General features: G+C 46.5%; 1 pseudogene; it reads right to left on the bottom strand.

The window, feature by feature from the left end:
- Positions 1 to 997: 997 nt before the first annotated feature.
- LOC123953127 lies at positions 998 to 2,077 on the bottom strand (annotated as a pseudogene).
- Positions 2,078 to 15,949: the final 13,872 nt, after the last annotated feature.

Here is a 15,949-nt window from a genome sequence, read left to right as displayed (position 1 = left end):
TAGGCCAAGGGGCACCTGGGTGGCTCAGTGGGTTAAGCCTCTGCCTTCGGCTCAGGTCATGGTCCCAGCGTCCTGGGATCAAGCCCCGCATCTGGCTCTCTGCTCAGCGGGAAGCCTGCTTCCTCCTCTCTCTCTCTCTCTGCCTGCCTCTCCAACTACTTGAGATCTCTGTCTGTCAAATAAAAAAAAATAAAAATAAAAAAACAAAACAAAACAGAGTAGGCCAAGAGCACAGAAGCAAGGGTCCTTTTCTCCCCACAGTTTGAGGGTTACTTTCTGGTGCTTCCAAGACATTTTCATCACCCCAGAAAGAAGCCCTGTTCCCAATTAAGCAGTCACTCCTCTCCACCCTGTCCCCAGCCCTTGGCAGCCACAAGTCTGCTTTCTGTCTCTGTGGAGTTGCCTCTTCTGGGTGTTTGGTATAAATGGAATCAGACGACATCTGTCCCTTTGTGTCTGGCTTCCTCCATTTAACATGACGGCTTTGAGTTTCATCCACACTGTGGCACGTATCAGGATTCCTTTCCTTGTGACAATTTTTCTGTGCTCCCCAGTCTTGAAGAAGGTTGACCAAGCCCTAGGGAGCTGCAGAAGGGAAAGGGACCCCCTCCCTCTCGGCAGGTCTGCCTAATGACAGACTCTCCAAGTAGCTCCCGTCCATGCCCAGAGTGAGCAGGAGGGTGCAGGGGACATCGAGTTTCACACTGTGCCGCCAGGTGAGCGATAATACTGATGAATGAATGGTCACACACACAACCCTCATTTTTTTTTTAAGATTTTATTTATTTATTTGAGAGAGAAAGAACTCAAGCAGGGGGAGGGGCAGAGGAGAGGGAGAAGCAGACTTCCCGCTGAGCACAGAGCTAGACTCGGGGCTCCATCTTGGACCCTGAGATCTTGACCTGAGCCAAAGGCAGACACGTAACCAACTGAGCCACCCAGGCTCCCCCAGATTTTTTTTTTACTTTATTATTTCTGTTTTTTTTTTTTTTTTAATTCATGAAAAAACTGTATTTAGATTTAGCCAGCGGGACTCAGTTTAGATGATCCCAATTTTGTTGGCAACATCGAATGCATCATAGTCAGGGGCCAGTCAAACATATGCCTTCTTCTCTCCATCAGGCCTGATTAAGGTGTTGACCTTGGCTACATCAATGCCATAGAGCTTCTTCACAGCCTGGTGAAGTGCCTGCTTTATAGTCCATTTGATCTGGTGTTTGTTGGCCTTGACATCCACAGTGAACACAAGTGTGTTGCTGTCTTCTATTTTCTTCACGGCTGACTCAGTAGTCAGGGGGAACTTGATGATGGCACAGTGATCAAGCTTGTTTCTCCTGCGGGCCCTCTTTCGAGGGTACTTGGGCTGCCTTCGGAGACGCAGAGTCTTGGGTCGTCGGGATGTAGGTGATGTGTGGATCCTCTTTTTTTTGTGACTGTGGACGCCTTTCAGCACCGCTTTCTTGGCCTTCAAAGTCTTTGCTTTAGCTTCGGCTTTAAGAGGGGCAGGGACTTCCTTCTTAGCTTTCGGCGCCGTCTTCGGAAAAGGGTACTTTATTATTTCTTAAGAAGATTTTTATTACGATTATTTTTAAAGATTTTATTTTTAAGTGATCTCTACTCCTGACATGGGAGTTGAACTCATGACCCTAGGGTCAAGAGTCACATGCCTCACCGACTGAGCCAGCCAGGTGCCCCTAGAATAACTTCTGATATTGGGGAGGTGTAGGAGAATGGAGACCTCCATTCATTGTGGATGGAGTCTGTGCTGGTACAGATTTTTTGAAGGCACAAAAGCATATATTTTGGGGGCACCTGGGTGGCTCAGTCGGTTGGGCGACCAGCTCTTGATTTTTGCCTCAGGTCGTGATCTCAGGGTCATGAGATCGGGCCCCATGTCGGTCTCTGCACTCAGTACGGAGTCTGCTTGGGATTCTTTCTCTCCCTCTGCCCCACCCCGACTTGGGCTCTCTCTCTCAAAAAAAAAAAAGAAGAAAAAAGCTTAAAAATATATTTTTTCAATTCTTCAACTCCGAATTCTGCTTCCAGAAAACCTTCCATCCAAAAGAATTACGGACATGGGCCAAATTTCAGCTACAAGGTGCTTACTGACTGTTCATAAAAATAAGACTTGTTTGTATACAGGAAAGTAATTCAAAATGCAGAAATAAGGCAAAAAGTCATCCTTTTTAAAGTCAGGCCATGGTTTTTTCCAAGATGGATTGATTCTCTTAGGAGCTGTAAATTCCTTTGACTTTCTAATCACCATGCATTAGGGAACCTGCTATCTTACATCTCTGGGAAGTTTCAGGCTAATTTGCAAGCAATTCACAAAGTGCCAGGATTTTCTTTTCTGCCAGGGAGAAAAGGTACCCTCCGATAACCCCAGTGTTGTATCTAATTTAGCATCTGTTAGCGCTTCTTGGTCCACCCATGGTGTACAACCCCAGCCTTTGTATGAGAATCCTGTTTTTATCCTTTGGAAAATTTTGCTGTCGCGTATGTAATATGAAAGACAGAACACAATGTAAGCGTCTGATTATAGGGCATTATCTACATGGGTGATGGGATCCCTGTGGTACAATGGATTACAAAGCAGCCACTAAAAATCAGGTTGAAGGAAATAAGACGGGATATTGTAACTTCGCCCCCCAAGAAATTCATTATGTTGAAATCCTAACCTCCGAGGTGATGACATTAGGAGGTATGGCCTTTGGGAGCTCACAGGGCGGAGCCCCCTATGAATGGGATTAGTGTTCTCAGGAAGGAGACCCCAGAGGGTTCCCTGGCGCCTTCCAGCCGGTGAGGACACAGTGTGGAGAAGCTCATCTATGAACAAGGAGGCGAGTCCTTTCCGGACATGGCATCTGCCGGCAGCATGACCTTGGACGTTCCAGCCTCCAGAACTGTGAGAAACACAGGTTTGTTGCTTACAGCTTTCTGTTGTGGGTGTTTGTTTTTCTGTGTTTTAATCATAGACAAAGGGGGGCGCCTGGGTGGCTCAGTGGGTTGAGCTGCTGCCTTCGGCTCAGGTCATGATCTCAGGGTCCTGGGATCGAGCCCTGCATCGGGCTCTCTGCTCGGCGGCGAGCCTGCTTCCCTCTCTCTCTCTCTCTCTGCCTGCCTCTCTGTCTGCTTGTGGTCTCTCTCTGTCAAATAAATAAATAAAATCTTAAAAAAAAAAATCATAGACAAAGGGACCCAGGCAAAGGCAGAGAGGTCTGTAGTTAGTATTTACCAAGATAACAGCGGCTTTATCCCTGGGACACTGACTTAAGAAATATTTTAAATCTCCATCCTGTGTCTTCATTTTTAAAAATAGTTTTCTGCACTTAACATGTTTTGGTTTTAGAAGAAAAATATCTGAATTTCAAAACTCATATAGGGGCGCCTGGCTGGCTCAGTCAGTAGAGCGTGCGAATCTTGATCTCGGGGTTGTGAGTTCGATCCCCACGTTGGGGGTAGAGATTGCTTAAAAAAATAAAACTCTTACGGCATCTGGGTGGCTCAGTGGTTAAGTGTCTGCCTTCCCCTGAGGTGGTGGTCCCGTGGTCCTGGGGTCGAGTCCCGCCTCAGGCTCCGGAGCCTGCTTCTCCCTCTCCCTTTTCCTACTGCTCCCCCTGCTTGCGTTCTCTTTCTCTCTCTGTCAAATAAATGGATAAGATTTTTTAAAAAATAACAAAACTTTATATATATAACTTTCAGAACTATAGATTGATAGCTCTTTCTGTATTCAACACTAATCTTCTTAGGTTTCCGTGTTTTTTAATTTTAGTTTTTGAATTAAAATACAGCAAAACTGGGGCACCTGCATGGCTCAGAGGGTTGAGCCTCTGCCTTTGCCTCAGGTCATGATCTCAGGGTCCTGGGATCAAGCCCTGCATCGGGCTCTCCACTCAGCGGGGAGCCTGCTTCCTCCTCTCTCTCTGCCTGCCTCTCTGCCTACTTGCGATCTCTGTCTGTCGAATAAATAAATAAAATCTTTAAAAAATGAAATAAAATAAAATACAGCAAAACTGACTCCACTGGGGTGCCTGGGTGGCTCAGTGGTTTAAGCCTCTGCCTTCGGCTCAGGTCATGATCTCGGGGTCTTGGGATCGAGCCCCGCATCAGGCTCTCTGCTCAGTGGGGAGCCTGTTTCTCCCTCTCTCTCTGTCTGCCTCTCTGCCTACTTGTGATCTGTCTGTCAAATAAATAAATAAAATATTTAAAAAAACCTGACTCCACCTTTTGTTGTCAAGTTCTCTGAGTGTTCACCCTGTTTAAATCCGCGTAACCCCCACCACCTTCAGGGTCCAGAACACATCTAGCACCTCAAAGGAAGAGTTTCATGTGTCTCTTGAAGTGGCCGGCTCCCGTCACTCTGACTGGCTCGTGTCTCTATCACTAGAGTTTTGTCTTTTTGAGAATGTTCTGAAAATGGAAACGTGCACTTAGGGGGAGGTCATTGAGTGGACGAGAGCATCCTGCTGACCCACGAGCTAGACCTGGGCAATCAGAGCCTCCTCACTGCCTCCCCCTGTCCTGGGAGTGTAAGTCCCAGCCCCTGTCCCCACAGGAGGAGCTGAGTTTGGGGGCACAGAGCCTTGAAGGAGTAAGATGTTTAGGGATCCCCTGGACTGTGTATATGATGGAGCTCGAGAAAGCCTCTATAGAAGCTTTTAACATTCTGGCGGTGCTTGGGGAGACCTACCTGCCTTGTGGCCCCCAAGACAAGCTTCCTAGGTAAGTTTCCTTGCTTCTTAAAATCTGCCAGCTACCCTTCTGGAGTGGCCCGCCTCCTTGGTCTTTGGCCTCTCCTTGCCTTCTGAGTACGGGGGTCTGTTTCAGATGCCACCTTGAGCTCCCAAAGGCACCAGCCAACATGCAGCATGTAACCTTTTAGGCTGGCTTCGTTCCCTCGGTCTTTGCGTCTTGTCGCCTGTGTCGGCAATCCTTCCTGCCTTACAGGGTAGTATGGAGGGATTCACTCCCCTGCTGAAGGACATTTGAGTCATTTCCGGTTGTTGGCCATCATGAACAGAGCTGCTGCGAACATTCATGCGTAAGGTTTTGAATGAATATACATCTTCATTTCTCGAGGGTAAATGCCTAGGAGTGGGATGGTTGGGTCATATGGCAAGTGTATGTTTCACTCTGCATTTCCACCTGCCACGAGTGAATGAGTCCCCGTTCCTCCACATCCTCACTAGCACTGAGTGCTGTCACTCTTTTTGTTTTTATTTATTTTTTACCATTTTATCTTGCTGTTCTGTTAGGTGCGTAGGGCATCTCACCATGGCTTTACCGTGCGTTTCCCTGATGGCTAATAATAACCAAACATATTGCGCGTTGGCCTTCCATATGTCCTCCTGGGGGTGTTTTCTTGCTGTTAAGCTTTGAGAGTTCCTTGCGCATCCTGAATACAAGTCCTACGTGGGATGTGTGATTTGCCAATATTTTCTCAAAAACTACAGCTTGTCTTTCCTTTCTCTTAACAGTGTCTTTCCCAGAGCAAACATTTCCAATTGTGGTCAAGCCCAATCTGTTTGTTGCCGTACGGGTTGTGTTTTTGGTGACACCTCTGAGAACTCGATGTCCACCTCCAAGTCATAAATATCTTCTCCTTTTTTTTCTTTTTCCCTAAAAGTCTTGTAGTTTCTTGGATTGTATAGTTAGATCTATGCTCCATTTTGAGCTGGTTTTTGTATAAGGTATGCAGTATAGGTCAGGGTTCTTTTTTTATTGTGTTGTTAGTTTTTGCATATGGCGGTCCTGATGGTCCCAAAATCACTGTTGAAGAATTTATCCTTCCTCCATTAAATTGCTTTCATGCCTTCATCAAAATCAATTGGCCGTAATCATGAGTGTCTATTTCTGGACTCGTCTCTTCTGTTCTCTTGACCTATGTGGCCCTTCCCTTGCCCAGGCTCGACTGGTTAACTGTTGCTTGGAGTAAGTCTTAAAATTGAGAAGCATGAATCCTCCTGATTTATTCTTTTTCAAAATTGCGTTCTCGTGTCTTTGCCTTTCAGGAGAAATTTTAGAATCGGCGAATTTAGATCTTAAAGCCTGCTGAGGTCTGGACTGAAATTGCATTGAAAGATCGATCTGGGGAGAAGTGACATTTCTACTATGCTGAGTCTTCTGACCCATAAACACAGCGTATCTTTTCATTTCTTCAAAAAAAAAAATTTTTTTTTTTTGCTTCCTTTCATTAGCCTCTTATCATGTTCAGCATATGGAGCCCGTAGATGTTTCGTTAGATTTATACCTAGGTGTCTCCTCTTGGGGGCTTATTGTAAAACAGTATCTTTAAATTTTTTATTTTTTTTAAAGATTTTATTTATTTATTTGAGAGAGAGCAAGAGAGGGAGAGAGAACACAGAGGGAGAGGGAGAAGCGGACTCCCCACTGAGCCGAGATCTTGATGCGGGGCTCAGTCCCAGGACCTGGAGATCATGACCCAAGCCAAAGGCAGACGCTTAACCGACCGAGCCACCCAGGGGTCCCTAAATTTTTGATTTCTGATTGTTCATTTACTCGTAGATAGAAATAAGATGGATTTTTGTGTGTTGACCTTGATTCTGCTTCCTTGGTAAACTCACAGACCAGTTCTGTGATTTTTGGGAGGTAAATTTATTGGATTTTCCTATCCTGACAGTCAAGTCATCTGAAAAGAGAGACAGTTTTATTTCTTCCTTTCCAGTCTGTAATCAGCCCCTACCTTTTTTCCTTGCCTTGCTACACTGACTAGGACTTCCCATACGATGTTGGAAAGGAGGGGTGTGAGTGGATATATTTTCCTTTGTTCCCAGTGTTAGGGGGAGGCTGTTCAGTCTCTCACCACTAAGTCTGATGGTAGCCGCAGTTTTTTCTAGATCATCAGTTTGAGTAAATTGGCTTCCATTCCTATTTGCTGAGAGTTTTTTTCATGAATGGATATTGAATTTTGTGAAATTCTTTTTCTGAATCAATTGATTTGATCATGTACTTTTTTTAAAAGACTTTATTTATTTATTTGACAGATAGAGATCACAAGTAGACAGAGAGAGGGAGGAGGAAGCAGGCTCCCCGCCGAGCAGAGAGCCTGATGCAGGACTTGATCCCAGGACCCCAGGATCACGACCTGAGTGGAAGGCGGAGGCTTTAACCCACTGAGCCACCCAGGTGCCCCTGATCATGTACTTTTTCTTCATATGGTAGATTACACAGACTGCTAGCAAATACTGAATATTGCATATCTGGGATTACCCTCACTTGGTCTTGGTGTATTTTTTTATTTTCTGAATTTGGTTTGCTAAAATGTTGTTGAAGATTTTTGCATCTATCATGAGAAATATTGGTTTGTATTTCCGTTTATTGCATATATTTATCTGGTTTTGGTCTCAGGGTAATCCTGATACCAAAATGTTCCCTTTTCTTTTATTGGGAAGAATCCCCCCCATCCCCCCTTAAATATTTGGTATGATTACCAGTAAATTTTCTGTACAAGAAGTGTTCCTTTTTGGAAGGTTCTCAAGCTACAGATTCACTTCATTTATTTTTTATTTTTATTTTTTTAAGATTTATTTATTTATTTGAGAGAGAGAGAGAACGTGGTGGGAGGGGCAGAGGGAGAGAGAGAATCCTCAAGCAGACTCCATGCTGAGCGGGGAGCCAGACATGGGGCTCGATCCCATGACCCTGAGATCACAACCTGAGATGAAACCAAGAGAGGAACGCTCAGCCAACTGTACCACCCAGGCAGTCCCATTTTCTTGATTAGTTATAGGATGAATCCGGTTAACTGTTTCACCTCAGTGGAGTTTTGATTGTTTTTGAGGAACTTGCTAATTTCATGGTCCTTATCGAGTTTATGAGCACATGGTTGTTCTTTTTTTTTTTTTTAAAAGATTTTATTTATTTATTTGACACAGAGAGAGAGAGACCACAAGTAGACAGAGAAAGAGGGGGAAGCAGGCTCCCTGCTGAGCAGAGAGCCCGATGTGGGGCTTGATCCCAGGACCCTGAGATCATGACCTGAGCGGAAAGCAGAGGCTTAACCCACTGAGCCATCCAGGTGCCCCAAGCACACAGTTGTTTTTTTACCTTGTTATCTCTCTAATGTCTGTGTGGCTAATGGTGATATCCCTTCTTTCATTCTTCATATTGACAATTTTTTTTTCTCTTTTCGTCTTTGTCGGTTTGCTGACAGTTTATTAATTGTATTGATCTTTTCAGAGAACCAGCTTTTGGTCTCATGGACTTTCTTTCCCCTGATTTTTCTGGTTTCAAGATCCTTGCTTTCAGCTGTAATCTCTGTTTCCTTCTTTATGCTTTGTATTTATTTTGAACTTCTTTCTCTAGTTTCTTAAAGGGGAAGCCTAGATTATTGATTTGAGACCCTGGTTTTTTTCCAACACAAGCATTTAATGCTGTAAACTTGCCCTGGCTTTTTGGGCATCCCAAATAGTTTGACATACTGTCATTTCATTTTCCTACTTGATTTCTAGTCTAATGCCATGAGGGTCAGAGGACACACTTTGTGTACTCTAATTCTTTTAAATTGGTGAAGGTTTGTGATGACCCAGGCCACAGTGTATCTTGGTCCTCATCCCGGCTGCAGGTGGGAAGAACGTGTATTCTCATATTGTTGGGGGGAATGTTCTCTGTATGTCAGAGACAGGTGGTTGAGGGTGGTGCTCAGCTCGTCTGTCTCCTTGTGGCTTTTCTATTTACTAGCTCGATCCACTGTGGAGAGAAGCTGCCACTGCATGTAGAAGTTTGTCCAAGAGGGGACAAGATGACACTTGGGGAACAAGATAGCCTGGTCTCCAAAGGGCTGCGTCCTCACGGCTGCACTGGTGTCCTTCATTGCACCATGTTAGGAGGCGGATGCACATGAATTTGAAACACACCGGTCCCCATGCTCCCTAAGGGAGAGCTCATGGTTAATGGTTGGTTTCCAGACATGACCTATGTACATCCAAACACACATACGCCTAGAACTTACTTATTCTTATGCTCTTCTTATGACATTGTTGCAGGGAGAAGGCTGGTGGAAGCTGTGCGTTCAGTGCTTTTCCCCCTCCTTGACCTCCTAATGAACATTTTGTTGTCTTCCCTGAAATTCTGTGGGCTGATGGGGGTGATAGGTGAAGTAGGGACAAGTCTAAAGGGGCTAAGTTAATTTGCATTTTTAAAAATTATGCCTGGGTGGCTCAGTGAGTTAAAGCCTCTGCCTTCGACTCAGGTCGTGATCCCAGGGTCCCGGATCAAGCCCCTCGTCAGGCTCTCTGCTCAGCGGGGAGCCTGCTTACCCCCTTCTCTTTGCCTGCCTCTCTGCTTACTTGTGATCTCTGTCTGTCAAAGAAATAAATAAAATCTTGAAAAAAAAATTTAAAAGGGCTTACTGCTGGCATGCCTGGCTAGTTCAGTCAGTAGAGCATACTACACTTGATCTTGGGGTCCTGAGTTCAAGCCCCACTTTGGGTGTAGAGATTACTTCAAATAAATAAAAACTAAATGAAACTAAAATAAAACAAAACAAAATAAAATAAAAAGGGCTCAATCCTATCGGAGGGAGGAGATGATGGATTGGAAGAGAGAGGGGCACTGCAGTGAGGGAGAGGAGTAGAAAAATTTGGAGGTGCAGCTGTGAAGGGGACACCTTTGGGGACATGTGGAAAGGGGACTTTTCGAGAGCAGAGTGGGCATTGTGTTATCGCCCCTTTGATAACACCTCCAAATCTTCCATAAGGACTGACTTGACTGATACCTTCGAGTTGCACTTGTATTTCTTCTGGCTCTGATGTCTTGCTGAGCTGATCTGAAGGTCAGACCAAGGCCAAGCAGTCAAACTCAATGCATTAATTTGGGGGGCACCATACAGGAGCTTGGGGCGGTAGCTTTTCTCTCCTTTCTAGTCCCAGAAGGCACAGGCTTGTGGTCCCCGTGCCAGCAGGGGAGACTTGGCAAGAACGTTACCAGCTGGAAGTCAGGGAACTCCTTCAGTACGGTGATACTGTGTTCCAAGCCAACCGCTTCCTCCAAGAGCAGGTCATCAACTCCCTCAGTGAGCACAGTTTCCTGGTTACATCAAAAAATATATTTTCCTCTTTTTCAAGTTCACAGAGCTGGGAGGGACCACTTGGGGTGAGGTCTTAATTGGAGATGTTCGGAGGAAAAGGGGAAACAGCCTGTCCTACACCCCACCCGTCTTGCCCTCTCCGTCCCTCCTCCCTGTAAATGGGAAGGAGACACAAGGACCCTTGCTAACAATAGCTTGCTATACCTCGCAATAATCAGAGCTTGCGGGATACCAGATCATTTTACAGACAGCGGAAGGACCCAGCCTTAAGAAGATGTTCATTAAATGTTTGCTGACTGACTATTATTGGCCCGCTCTGCCCGTGGTCTTTCCATTCTCGGGGATTCTGCTGCTTTTAACTAACTGTAAGTCAGCTGCTAGTTCAAGAGAAACATCAGCCCACGAGGCCATTTCCTGAATAAAGCACCAATTTCTCCACCTTCAATATTTAGGGTTTTATTGTAAATAGCAGAAACCCAATCCAAAGACGCCTGAGCAAGAAAGGGGGACTTACCAAAGTGCATCATCACACCACAGACGGTGCGGGGGAAGCAGGGACTTGAAGGATGTCAGGTTTCTCTCTCCTGCTCTCTGCTGGTTTTGCTGTCTCCTACTGGGATGGTCTCCTCCCGAAGGAGTGGGGAACAGGCTGTAGCCATCCTCCCACCGGAAGTCTTGGAGTCCCAACACCCCAGAAACAAGATTCTTCCCCAGTAGCAACATCCCAGGGAAGGACGTTGATTGGTTCTCCTGGGGTCACATGTCCATCTCCAGACCAATCCCTGCAGCTGGAGGGCTGGGACAGTAGGATTAGTTCAGCCTGGCTCCGGAGACCATCCTGTCCCTGGGGGAAGTCTGTAGGAAGCTACCAGAAGGAATGGGTCTGTGTTCTTAACTGTAGGCCACGGAAGCTGACTTTTGCTGATGTAAGCAGCTGTTGGGCGCTCACGGGTGAGCTAGAGAATTTCACCTGGTGCTAACCAGGCGGGAGCAAGCCTGAGAATGAGGGGGCTGCAGCTCACACGGCTGTCCCTGCCTGGCCAGGCCTTCCTTCCTGCCTTGTAAGTCTGTTTTTCACTAAATGTCAAATGAGAGGTAATAGATCTCCTTTCGCAAAGAGTCTGCCCCATAAATCTTGCCACTTGGCACGCAGCCTCTCTTCATGCTAAGAAGGTCATGGCTTGATGTCTGGGCTGGAACGCATCATTTCTCTCCCTCAGATTTTCCAAGTGGGGTTTCTTGGGAAGCAGCTCCAGGCACTATGGATTTAAACATCTTTAATCTGATTCCTTTTTTTGCAATTCTCTGCTTTCATCAAAGGTCAGCTGTCCCGCCTCAATTGTCAGATCGATCTGTTTCTTTGATGGACATCACCTCCATGACACTAGGGATCCTTCCGTGCAGATTTCCCGGGGGGAAATTGAATTGGCAGGAAGGTAAAGGAGGCTGGGCGGCGGGGCTCCCCGCAGTGGGAGAATCCCCCGCTCCCCCCTGCGGGGGCTGGGCTCGGTGTCACCAGAGCTGGCTTCCACAGATCCCCTGGTCATACAGAAGCCTTAGTTTGGTTTTCCACCCGTCCTCCCCAGACATCCACATCCTGCCTCTTCTCATGTGTGTGTGTGTGTGTTGAAATACACCTAACATAAAATTCACCATTTTAATTATTTTAAAGTATACAATCCAGTGACTTTAGTCCATGCACGGTGCTATGCAATCATCAACACTATTTGATTCCAGAACATTTTCTTTTTTTTTCCTTTGCTTATTTTATTTAAATATATGTACACATAAATTGTTTTTGCTGGTGATTCCAGAACATTTTCATCACCCCAAAAGAAACCCCATACCCACTAAACAGTCACTGCCCATCTCTCTCCCATACCCCAGCTCTAGCCAACCACCTGTCTGCTTTATGTTTCCATGGATTTGCCTAGTTCATATTCTGGATCTTTCCAGATTCTGTTTTTGTGACCCCGTATGAATGGAACCAGACAATCTGTGGCCTTTTGTGTCTGGCTTCTTTTACTTAATATCATGTTTCTAAAGTTCATCCACGCTGTGGCCTACCTATGTCAGCAATTCCTCTTTATTGCTACATGATATTCTGTTGTTTGGAAAGACCAGATTTTGTTGATCTGTTCGTCTGTGATGGACATCTGGATTGTTTCCCCCTGTTGGCTATCGGGGTTTATGCTGTTATGAACACGGGTGTGCGAGTTCTTGTTTGAACACCTGTTTTCAATTCTTTGGGGTCTATACCTGGGAGTGGACATGCTGGACCACATTGTAATTCCATGTTTGATTTTTATGAGGAAATGCCAAACGTTCACAGCAGCCGCCCCACCTAATGTCCCCATTGCCCTGCTCTCCTTGACCTGGCATCTTTCAATGCTCAGCCGTGATTTTTCTTGGCTGTCATGCTTCCCTCCCATTGCCTTAGAGACAGGCTCTCAGAATCTTCTGTTTGACAAGAGCTGGTCTGCTGAACAATCCAAGCTGATAGACCAATGAGAAAGGGCTAGGCTTACCTTCTCTGAGCCAAGTGCTGTATCTCAGGGGCCTTCTGTAGCAAATACTGGCAAATCCTTTGCCATGAAACATGGAAGAAATGGTACTCATGGTGGGCACTTAGGCCTGATAGGAGGGGAACCCGCTGTGGCAGGAAGGGTCCTGATTTGGGGGCCTTGTTCTTTCATGACCCTGTCCCCAACAAAAGACTGTCCAATTCTGACCATGTTCTTCAAACACCTGGGGGAAATTTTTCAAATAACGGGAGAGTGTAAATTAAGGGGACTTAGTAAAGGATAGAGCTTAAGGAACTTAATTGTACTGATTAAGTTTGTGGGTTTATAAAACAGTGAGTGGGAGGGCTCAGATTTTCCCGTTCAGTCGTCCATCTGCACAACACTTCGTTACTGAGCCAGGGGCTGTGCTAGGACTTGGGGCTCTGAATGAGAGTCACATGCAGTCTCTGTACTTGGGGGACATTTTCTTGTGGGTCACTTTTCTGCAGCTCTCTGCTGCAGGGTATCTTGGCACCCGGCCCAAGAGCTGGAGTTCAAAGTCAATGCATAAGAAGAAACCTAGGTCTAGGAAAGTTGTTTGATAATCCCTAAAACTACTCATGATGATCCTAGCACTTGGTTTCTTTGCTGCCCTAGTAGAAATAGTAGTGTAAAGTTGTACACCATATATATGAGGGAAAATCGAAAGGATAAGCATGGCTCCGTGAGCACAATTTTGGCTGCAATTAACAGAGAATACAATGCAATTGGCTTAACCAGGAAAAAATGTGTTATCACACATGTTGAGAAAGCCACACGTGGGACTGCTCCAAAGCTCTCTTCCATCAGGTTGGCTTTCTCATGGTTTCAGGCTGCAAAGTTCCAGGGATCCTAGGCAGACATGATAACAAATGGAAGAAGGACTCCTCCTTCTTTGTGACTCTTTTTCTAGAAGATTTATGGTTTAGTTCGTACACTCAGGCCAATGAATCTTTTCAAATTAACTTTTGCATATGGTGTGAGGTAGGGATCCAGGACCGTTGGGTGTTCCAGGCAGTTATCTAATTGTTCCAACACCATTAGCTGAAAAAGACTTTCCTTTCCTCCCTGGCACCTCTGTCAAGAATCAATTGCCCATGTAGGTGTGGATTTATTTCTGGGCTCTTTTCTGTCCTATTGGCCTCTTCATCTTTCTTTTTGCCTATGTTATACCATCTTCATTCCTGTTGTTTAGGATTAAGACTGCAAGTCAGGTAGCGTAAGTCCTCTGACTCTGGGGAGACAGTAACTCATGTTCCTTTAATGTCTCATTAGCTAGAACGGCATCAAATGCCCCTTCCCAGCCTAGTGTATGGCAAGAAGAGTGGGACCACAGGATGACCTATCCCATCAGGATTTCTCTTGGAGAGGGGAAAGTGTCATTTTTCCTCAAGTCACATGGAAGAAGTGTAGACACACTGGGTTTTGATCCTGAATTAGGAAACCAGGGGGTGGAGGTGGGGAAAGCCAAGCTTTCCAGGAAGGAGGAGGGAAAGACTTTGGGGTAAGAAGTCAACGGTTTGTGTCAAAATGTATGAAACACTTCAGTGGAATTTTAAATTATGAGTTAGATAGATAGATAGAAAGAACAAAAAATTAAAAGGGACAGACAGTAAACCTCAACTCATTCTGGGTATTCTTGCCAGCCACTGATGACAATGACAGAGGGGACATGATGGCCATAAATGACAACGAGGCTCAGTGCACAGCACAGTGAGCTGCCAATGAGACCGGCTGCTTCTGCCCTGATGACAGCGTCAGTGGCTCGGTGGCACATGAGCTCCATCCAGAGGCCTGGGGGGTGGGGATCGAGTCTCAGAGCTCTTGGCTCCGGTCAAGCTCATTTCATTATTTGTTCTTGAAAACATGGGGATGGGCAAGAGATTCCGTGTCTCTTGAGCTGCTAAGTATTTCTTGGGACAGTCTCAAACCATTCCTTCTGGCACATGTGATTTGGAGGCTGGTTCCTTAGAAGGATTGGATTCAGCCGTAAATCACTCAAGGGCCTGGCTGCTTGGAGCCCTTGGCCGTTGTGCAGATTCTAACTTCCTGGCTCTTCTCCTTCTCCTCGGTAGCTCACACTCCCTGCTGGCCCTGCCCTCCAGGGCCCTCACTGAATTCTTCTATTCCTCCCCAGAATAAAGGAACAAGGCTTTGAGACTTTTGACTTCTCAGGGCCCTGGGCCTCTGTCCGCAGAGCAACGGGCAGCCCATTTGCTTGTCTACAGGTTGTTTCTTTTCAATTTTGTCCTGGGGAATTTTGGTTGAACATGGGTGGGATAGGACGCTTCAGCATTTCAAAGGTGTTAAGTGTCTGAAACTCAAGTCCAAGCCCTCCCCCGCCGTGCCCCGCCCCGCCCCCCCCCAGTCCTGCAGTGTCTGACACTGGGTGAAGGTTGGCCAAATGCTCTCCATCATTGGTGTTTTCACTGCTTCAGAGGAACAGGGCAGAGCCCCTCAGGAGAAGGGCTGGCTGGGATGAGAGGAGAGGTGCTGGTGAAAAATCGGAGACTCTAACTTGGTCCCACTAGGATGGATTTAGGGAGTGGGACAAAAGGAAGCATAAGGAAGGCCCACTGGTAGGGAGGGGCCACTTTTCTTTGACCGGCCAAGTGTCCAGAGGCCTAGGTTTTGATCCAGCCCCCCATCTGGTCTTGGATCCCCAGTGTAGACGCAGTGGACGGGACTGGATGGCCAAGCCAAGGCAGAGGGCGGTGGGGTGAGCAGTAACAGCGCACGCTTCCTGCAAGTGGACGGGCCAGGCCCACGGCGCTCTCCACAGCAAACATGTGGTTATGTTAGGAAACAAAAACAGTTCCTCTGAGACCGCTCCTTCTGGAAATAGGGAAAAAATGTGGATTATCTGAAGTTCAAAAATGCGGGCTCCCAGGTGGCCTGGAATGTCAAGATGGTGGGATGGAAATTGATTGATAAGGCTGGGTTGTTTCCTCTGGGCCTTCAGTGCTCTTGCTGGGAACCGGGGATTTGCTCAGTTGAAGTGACCATAGTTACATTCTTGCTCAGAACTGAGGACCTGGAGAGGCCCATGCTTGGGGCAGTAAACCTGGCCACCCCAGATAGAATGACAGGTGCCCCCCCAGGCTCTCTCCCATGGCAGGTGGGGAGGCTTTGTCTTGATGAGCTCAGACCTTTTCTCGAATCCTTCCTGTGCCTCCAAGCGATTCCTGGTAGGGGTGGCAAGAACCATCGGAGGTCCTCCTGTTAGCCCCCCTCCATCTCAAATAATTTTACAAATGGGGAAACCAAGGGCCAGAGAGGGGGAGGGCCTTGGTCAAGTTCACAAGGCTATTTCAGGACTCAAACCCATGACCCCACATGCCTTTGGGGTCAGCCCAAG

Source organism: Meles meles, chromosome 11, assembly GCF_922984935.1.
Source record: "Meles meles chromosome 11, mMelMel3.1 paternal haplotype, whole genome shotgun sequence".
In the NCBI taxonomy this organism is placed as follows: Eukaryota; Metazoa; Chordata; class Mammalia; order Carnivora; family Mustelidae; genus Meles; species Meles meles.
This window is presented reverse-complemented; position numbering and strand designations above follow the sequence as displayed.